A 9,485-nucleotide genomic window follows, 5' to 3' on the forward strand; every position below is an offset into this window, starting at 1 on the left:
TTCCTTCCACCTCATTGCCCCTTCAATTTGCCTTGGGTGTGTTGGGGATATTGGGTTGCATCTTGTTTCCACGTTTTCTCATTTTTTGTTTGATTGTTTATTTTCTGAATTGAACCTTGTAAATTGCTTGTGATAGATAGCTTTATTACTAGTATTGAGACCTCTCTAAAAATGATTACTTTTCAGAGATGTCTTCTAGGCATAGCTGGCTTTTGGCCTTTGAGTCTGTGCTAGGATCCTGCCTCTTCTGTTTATTAGGGATGAAAGGTTACAGACTGTTTGGCTTAGCATCCAGTTATTTGGTACTGAGCTGTAGTATTGTTAATGATCCCCAGACAATTGGGGTACTAGCATAGAAGGAAGATGAACTGATAACATCAACTGTCATCTTGGCTAAAGTAGTACAATCAGTAATAACAATAGCATCAAACAAAGAGTGGAAAATGACAAACTGTGATAACTAATAATTTACTTCCCTTAACCCTAGATTCAACATATAAAGTTATAAAACAAAATCTAAGACAAATTAGAAAATTACATACAGCAAATATCCCCTCAGTACAGTGATTTTGTCCTATAGGGAGAAAATTTAAAAGAATTAAAAAAAAGTAGAGAAATTAAAGAAGAAACATTAGTTACAAGCAAGGCTGAAGGACAAAGTAATATTACTCAGGTATCAGGACACTGATAAAGAAGATAGGGGAAGGAAAAAGGGAGAAAACAAAAAAAAGAACAAAACAAAGAAAAATTTCAAAACAATGTTCAAATTCACAGAAATATAAAAATAAGCAATAAAAAATGAATAACTAAAAACAAAAGCAGAGAAAAAATAAGAAAATGCTCTGTGATTTCAAGTGTGTGGTTATCTTTGGAGGTCTACAGTTTTATGGCAGTTTCCAATTCAAGGTATGACTGCTCTACTTGGTAGACAAGGAAGATAGTCAAAGCCTAGATCTGTGCTGGAAAATCTAAAAAAGCCAGTAGTGGGTGTGGTGACAGTTTTGGGACTTTCAAATCCAAAAAAATTCAGGTTGAACCTGGCCTTTGGTTGTAGGGGTAGGGCCTGAGTTGTTTAGTGTACAGCTCTCTGCCTGTCTCTTGCAGTCTGACCTCAGCTCCCTGAGCATGTGAGTTTAACATTCGGTGCCTTTAGATAAGGCCAACCTGTGGCTGCTCTGAGTTCCAGGTTTAGTTGGGTCCTCCATAAAATGGCATCTGACCAGGCACCCTCTCCAGGGTATATGGCAGAAACTTGGACTGGAGTCACTTACCAGTTGTTGCAGTGCATGGCATCCACTGCTCTGTTATACTGGTGTATTTGCCCTTGAAGGCCTCTGGGGTCACCCATCTTCACTGTGTCTCTATAGATTCCACCTTCCCTTCTCTCATCACAAGCCAGGAGTCTGGGAGAAAGTGCAGATTGCCCTTTCATTTTTCTGCAACGTGGTTTGTCTCTTCATTTCTCTGTAGGCTCCAATTTTTCTTTCAGATCCTTCCTGGATCCCGGGGAACCACCTCCCTCCTTCTTTTCTTCCTCAAGTTGTTATTTTCCAGTGCCTGTATTCTGAATCATAGAGAAGTAGATTTATTGCTGCTTACCACTCTGCAATTTTCCCAAAAGACCACCCCTTCTTACCATTTTCTCAAGCAGGCCTGAAAGTCTTTTTTTGAGTGTATTTAGTTACACTGTTGTGGTTCTCTCAATATCCCGAGTCAGTTCAAAAGATTCGCATAGTAATTTTGAGTTGGGAAAGAGCCAGAATTTGCAGTGCCCTATCTAGTGACTAAGGTAGATGAAAACACATAATAATACTTTTATTTGACAGAAACTGCTATAAACATTTGATAATTTGTGGTGATCATAAAATATGGTGAATGTTTACAAAACATTTTTTAAAATTATTACAGTAAAAGACACATTGTCATTAATTCCCCCTGAAAATATATATATCTTTACTTTGAACACATTTATCCCATCGTTTCAGTAATGTGGGTTTATTGTAATAATTTTTTAATTTAAAGTTTCATCATATCTTTCAATCACCCCTTGTGTACACAAACAAAATCAAAAGGTTTATTATATAGTAATCCATTCAACTTTATAAAAATACACTTGAAAACTTGGGTGAAATGTACCATTTTCACATTATTTGAATCACAAAATTTAATTCAAGAACAGATTAAAAATTCAAAAATAATTACTACAGCCCGACAAGGTGACATATGTCTGTTATCACACCTCTTTGGGATCACAAATTCAAGGCCCACCTGTGTAACTCATTGAGAATTTGTTTCAAAATAAAAAATTTTTAAGGGCTGAGATGTAGCTCAGTAGTAGAGTATCAGCCCCCAGTTTCAATCCCTTGTACCACAAAAGTTACTATCAATTAAATTGAAATATATTGTCCAAGTCTTCTCAAAATGCAAAAGGTCCAGAAGTTTCAGATAAACTCTACAAAATATTCAAGTAACAACTCCAATGTTATTTGACCTGTTTTATAGCACAGAGAACCAGATTATCTTCTTCACAGTTAAAAGAATGCTAGAGCTCAATCTCATTTATGAATATCAATGCAAAATTCCTATACAAATTATTAACAAGTAAAATTAGAAAGCCCATGTGAAGAAGAGAACACAGGGGAGAGATGCAAATGAAAACAATGCTGAGATTCCACTGCACCTCAGAAAGAATGGCTGCTATCAATAAATCAACCAATAAGGGAGGGAAGGGACAAGGGGAAAAAATGAGACCAAGAGTGAAAGGTGTAGGGAAAGTGGGAAGGGTAGGGGAAAGGTAATAAGGCAAAAGAAAAAAAAATATGAGAAAATGAAAAAATGGAAATAAAGTGTTTGTAAACGGGTAGGGAGGAGGGGGTGAAAGGAGCGAAGGGGTAAGGGGAAAAATGAGAACCAAGACCTTATCATGTAAAGGTACAAGATCCCAATAATGAATGTAACTGTACTGTATACCTAAAATGTACCAATAAACTCAATTTAAAAAAAGAAATCAACCAATAACAAATGCTGGCAGGGTTATGGGGAAAAAGGAACCCTTCTCCACTGTTGGTGGGAATGTAGACTGGTGCAACCACTGTGGAAATCAGAGTGGAGACTCCTCAAAAAAATTGGACTTTAAGTCCCATTTGACCCAGCTATTCTCCTACTGGGTATCTTCCCAAAAGAATAAAAAGCCACATGCCACAGTGACATATGCTCATCCATGTTTATAGCAGCACAGTTTGTAATAGCTAAATCTTGGAAACAACCCAAACGCCTATCAACTGGTGACTGGATAAGATGATGTGTGTGTGTGTGTGTGTGTGTGTGTGTGTGTGTGTTTATAAAATGGAGTAACTATTCAGCCTTTCACAATGATAAACTAGAGACACTTACAGCTAAATGGATGCAAATTGAGGCCATACTCTTTAGTAAAATAAATAGGACACACATGTGTAAATACCAAATAGTTTTTCTGGTGTGAGATACTGAAAGTGTAAATAAGGATCAAAATGTATAATAGATGTGAAATCAGAAGAAAAGGTTCAAAGGGAAAGGGGAAGAGGAAAGGAAAGAAGGGAAAGGAGTAAATATGAGAAAAGGAAAAAATGGAAACAAAGTCTTTGTATATAGAGAGGGGTGAAGGAGTTGAAGGGAGGGCAGGGAATGAGGAGAAAATAAGAACCAAGATACATCATATAAAGGTACAAATTCCCAATAATGAATGTCATCATATTGCATACCTAAAATATACTAATAAACTTAATGAGTAAAAAATGAAAAAAAAATAAAAACAATAAAACAGAATGACCATTTGGGCCCATTTCTGGAGGGCAAACTTATTTTTATGTTAGGAAATCTATTAACATAATTCACTATATTAATAAATCAATAGATAAAAATAGATGTTGAGAAAGTATTTGATCACAGATGTTGAGAAGGTATCTGACAAAATTCAACATCTACTGCTGACTTAAAATACTCTTAATAAGCTAAGGATAGATATATACTTGTCTATCAGTATGTTATTTAAAAGAGTTTGATATTGATGTACAAACTGACAGAGCACCAGAACAAAACACAGTTGAGAAATAGAGAGCCAAATATGTATGAGATTTTAGTATTGGAATAAAAGGCACATTTCAAACCACTGCGGGGAAAGGTTGTATTAAGAAAATGATACAGTGACAGCGGGCTAGACATAGGCTGGATACCTACTACATTCTTTGCATCAAAGTAAATTCTACATAGGATTAAAGTGCTTTAAAGAACCTAAACTGTATTAGAAAAAGTAGATATTTTTATGACTTTGGGATAAGGAAGTTCCATTTAAATAAGACACAAAATGAAAGGATAATTAAAAATGCTTTGATTTATTTGATTACATTGACATTTGAAGTTCTCTGCAGAGAAAAAAAAATCTCCTTATCTTAGATCAACGATATAAACATTTTTTTAAATCACAAAAAAATAACATGAAAGTTTTTTTAATTATCCCAAAGTGGAAAAGGCCTTTCCAAAAAGGACACAAAAAACGGCAGCCTAAAAGAAGACTGAAATATTTAAGTTCATAAAAACTTAGAAAGTCTTCATAAAAAAACACTACAACTAAAGTTGAAAGAGAAAAAAATGCAGTACTGGCAATTAATATCACAGATACAACAACTATAATATAAAGTTATATATTAACTTTATTAATATATAAAGAACTCCCACAACTTAAAAATAAAGAGCAACAGAAAAAATAGGTCAAGGATATGGACAGTTTACAGGAAAGACAGAAAGGGAATTACTTTTCAAATGTGAAAAATGTTAAAGCTAACTTGTAATGAAAGGAAAACATATTTAGAATAAGATGCCATTTGCACTTGTAAAACTGTCAAGGATCCAAAAGTTTGATAATACTATTTTTATGTGCACATGGGAAAACGGACATTTTCATACATTTCTGATAGGTATTCAAAGCAGTATATCCAGAATGGAGATTAATTTATCAATATGCATGGAAATTTTAAATTACTGAACTAGCAATTATAGTTTAGAAAATTTACCCTGCTCTTGTACTCCACATTTGCAAATGACATATGTATAGGGATATTTATTGGAGCATTGTTTGAAATAGCAAGGGTTGGAAAAAAAACAGAGTGCCCATTAAGCAGGAAATAGTTTAATTAAATAGAAGATGATATGTTTATACAATCAACCTCTAGAGGATACATGAAAAATGCTAACAGTGGCTATTTCTGAAGAGGGAAGCAGAGGACTAGAGATCTGTGACAGGAAAGAGATTTTACATTGTACACTTTTTTAGTAGTGCTTAAATTTCTTAGTATATCTATAGTTTATTTAATTTTAAACTATTTAGTAAACATATAGAAATTAATGTATGCCAAGTGCTACCAACTTTCCAAATATTAACTCAGATACGTTTTACAATAACCCTATAAAATAGGCATTATTATAATCTCCATTTAGCAGATGATGAAACCAAAGCACACTAGGTCACATTATGATTTATGGTTAAATCAGCCCTGTAAATAATTTGCCCAAGTTTATATAACCAGTCAAATAGTAGAGCTGGGATTTAAATTCAGGTAATGTGATTCTAAATTCTATTATTTTAACCTCTATACTAGACAAATAAAACATACAGAAGAAGGAAGAGTGTACATGATATGTTTCTAGAAAGAAGGTTGATAAACCCATATGCTTATTGTATGCCTAGACTATCTCTGTCGTATCTGGAAAAACACACATACACACACACACACACACACACACATTTATGCACGCAATATCTAGAGAAAAGGACTGGAAATTAGAGGCCTGAAAGACTTACTTTTTTTTTTTTTGCTTTTTGTATGTATGTATGCATGTATGTATGCATGTATTTATGTATGTATTTATTTTTTGAGACAGTGTCTCACTATGTAGTTGAAACTGACCTGAAACTCAAGTTTTATATATGTATACACATGCCCAGGCTGGTCTCAAACTCAGTTTTCTTCCTGCCTCAGCCTCCCAAGGGCTGGGATTACAGGCGTACGCCACCATGCCTGGAAAGACTTACTTTTTATTTATGTTCCTTTCTACTGTTTCACTACTGGATTTTTTTCTTACCATGAGCATATATTTGTAAAAGAGAAAACAGGGATAAACAAGGTTAAGTAACTTGTCCAAGGTCACACAGATAGTAAAGAAACCAGTAGCATACAAGTACAAACAACTACTCAGCCAATCAATAATATATCCTCATTCCTAAGTACAGACCTTATCATATATCCCTGTTAGATTTTATCATTAAGGGATAAAGGACCAATCAGCGAAGTTCTTTTTATGTCATGATTCTGGATTCACTGCATTCATCTTTATGGCCTGTTTACATCTGGTAAGCAAGTTTTCCGTGTTTCTATCCAAGTTATTAATAAAAATGTCTAACATACAATAGGCTTAAGCAGATCCCTGACAGTGAGAGTAGGGATCCTTCCAGTATTACATCAATCCTTCTCTTTGGTAATGAGCTACCAATTCAACTGATTGCGCCATCTCTACCCGGGTACCTGCAGGATATCTAAGAGATCCAAATGTTTTTCTGCAAAGTGTCCACAGCATTCCCTTGTTTGCTATGCTACTTCAAAACACTTTTCACAGCAAGTATTTAAAATTAATAGAGGACTTATTTCTTTAATACATTCATTTTACAACCTGGCTAATTCCCCAGAACTCAAAGACAAACTGTTTCAGAAAGACTATGATTTTCCCCCCAAAAAAATGTTCATAACACATTTGTACAAGACATTTTAAAAGGCAATCATATACAACTGATATCTCCCCCTGGAATCAACCCACAGGAAACCCAAAATAAACCAGACAACTGAACACAACAGCTGGCAAAAGGACAGAGGTCTTTAACCATGGAGGAAAGGAGCTAACTGCCCACTCCACCGAATTAGCAAAGGAGCACTTGGTAACTCCTTGTTCTATTTCTAGCTACAACGCACAACCTACATACAGTGTTGACTAAGAACATATTTTCTGGTTTTCTCTGGAATCACATACTATCACTATGACAGTGGTTGTTTATATAGATAACCTTAACAATACAATTGCTACATTTCTCAAAAGTTTACTGTAGTAGAATATATCACAAAGGAATTCATTGTTTTTATTTACCAAACCAAACTGAACCCACATTGCCCCAGAAATAATTTTGTTTGTTGGTTATTTAAAAAGTTATGTTTAAGGGCCGGGGATCTAGCTCAGCAGTTTGATGGCCTGCCTTGCAAGTGCAAAGACCCAAGTTCAATCCCCGGTACCAAAAATTAAAAAATAAAATAAAATAAAAAATAAAAAGTTATATTTAAAGATGCAGCAAAAATTTTAATGACATATTTTAGAGGAATAAAAACATGATTAATACTAAAATAATGAATAACATGTTTTACTCAAAATGTCACAGAAAAGAATGACTAAAAGCAAATACTGTATGTAGAATAATGTCAGATCCTGACAATAGGATTACTTATCTAATACTATCTTACATATTATTCTGTTTTGAAAGCTCAGTTTCATATCATTTCTAATATTTCCCGTTTTAGATTTACCATCTCCTTTTCAGAGCACTTTAACAAATAAAATCTATAGGACTTGCTAAAGGATTTTATTCAATGGAAGAGAATGTATAAAGTAAATCTGTTCAGATATATAGTTGGCTAGCAGTTGATTATGTTCAAACAATGATTAGTAAATTAAATTGTCACTCTACTGTTCCCAACCTAATGGTTAAAAGATGATGCTCCTCTCAGTACGGTACATTACTACATCAAAATAATGTTTGAAAATGGCTGTGTAGCTCAGAGGAAGAGTGCTTGCATAATGTGTGTGAAGCCTTGACTTTGATCCCCAGCGCTGCAAAAAAAAAAAAAGAAAGAAAGAAAGAAAAGAAAGAGTAATAAAATAGTGTTTGTACATAATGTACTACTCTGCCAAAAGGAACAATTTTGAATCATTTGTAGGAACATGGATGTACCTTGAGACCATACTAATAAGTGAAATAAATCAGATGCACAAGCTTAAATATCACATACCTTCTCTTATATGAGAAACCCAAAGTAGAAATGATATATTAAAAAAACAAAATAAAAGATAAATAATAGAAATGGAGACAGATCTTTTGCAAAGCAAATAGGATATAGAGATGGAGGAAGGGCAGGGAGGGGGAGGGGAATAAAGATAATTGAAATATGCTAAGCACATGTACCTACTCCCTAAGATGAATGTAAACATGTGGTACAAACATGTACTAATACATTTTTTTTAAAAACATGTTGAGATTGACAAAATGCTGATCATAGATAGTAAATGCTTAATATCATTTATCATTCTAAGATAGAGTAATAGCTAACTTCTATTAACCATTCACTATATAACAGAAACTCTTTGAAATGTTTCACATGTATTATCATATTTAAGGCTGACAACAACCCAATAAAATAGGAAGCAATGTTCTACATTTTATAGACAAAAAGGCAGAGAGGAGCTAAGTAATTTGAGCATGATCACAAACCCAAGAAGTGCCAGAACAAAGCATGAAGACAGGCTATCTAATTTCAGACCCTGAACTCAAAAACTACCAATGCAACAAGAGGATTTAAAATTTCTGTTCAAGATGGGGGAGTAGATATAATAGCATCAACTTTGTTGAAAAATAAGAAAGAAGGGAATGGAATTAATATGAGAAAAAGAAAAAATGGAAGTAAAGTCTTTGTAGATAGGGAGGGGTGGAGGGGTTGAAGAGAGGACAGGGGAATGGGGAAAAAATAACAACCAAGATGGATTATGTAAAGGTGCAAATTTCCAATGATGAATGTCATTATATTGCATACCTTAAATGTACCAATAAAATTAATTAGAAAATAAGGTTGTTTTCGTATCTTAATAAATAAATACATTTATTGACTTCTGAGTTTCTTTAAATCAATCACTGTCAAATGAAGACCATTCAAATACTGAGGTTAGACACTATAAAAATTCTCTCTATAAATGGCTCAGGTCACAATTAAACCCTCTCCCCAATACAGTAACTTTGATGTCTTTGATAAGTAAAATGAATGGCTATAGAGAAAGGCTATGAAGAGGAGAGGGAAAGGTTTTATTGACATTTCAGGACATTTCCAATGCAGATAGGCAACTGTTTTCCTGAAGCTTGACTGGGCAGTACCTCAGGAAAGCTCTGAAAGTATACTTCCTAGGACCACATTAGGCCAAGGTTCTTAGGATTCAATTCTCTTTTGCATATACATTATTAAAATTCTCACACAGCTAACAATAATAATCATGATTCTGTAATATATTCTATATACAGTTCCTACTAAATATGTTAATGTACCTAACTCAAATATTTCTGATTATTGTTTTATAATCAAGAAAGCCATATTAAATGATAAGGTTTCTAAAATATTTGTCCTGATTCTTTCATAAGTGATATA

The 9,485-nt window shown here is 33.9% G+C and overlaps 1 long non-coding RNA gene across 2 annotated transcripts in view; it reads right to left on the minus strand.

The window, feature by feature from the left end:
* Positions 1-1,527: 1,527 nt before the first annotated feature.
* The window catches only part of LOC104861278, a 53,658-nt gene continuing 45,700 nt past the window's right edge, over positions 1,528-9,485 (minus strand). The window contains exon 5 of one of the 2 annotated variants that reach the window (XR_004515817.1): positions 1,528-1,564. This is a non-coding gene — a long non-coding RNA (uncharacterized LOC104861278). The remainder of the gene's footprint in view (positions 1,565-9,485) is intronic. The other variant, XR_004515818.1, reaches the window with a different exon arrangement.

This window comes from Fukomys damarensis, unplaced genomic scaffold, assembly GCF_012274545.1.
Source record: "Fukomys damarensis isolate Sample0158 unplaced genomic scaffold, DMR_v1.0_HiC HiC_scaffold_39, whole genome shotgun sequence".
NCBI classification, from domain to species: Eukaryota; Metazoa; Chordata; class Mammalia; order Rodentia; family Bathyergidae; genus Fukomys; species Fukomys damarensis.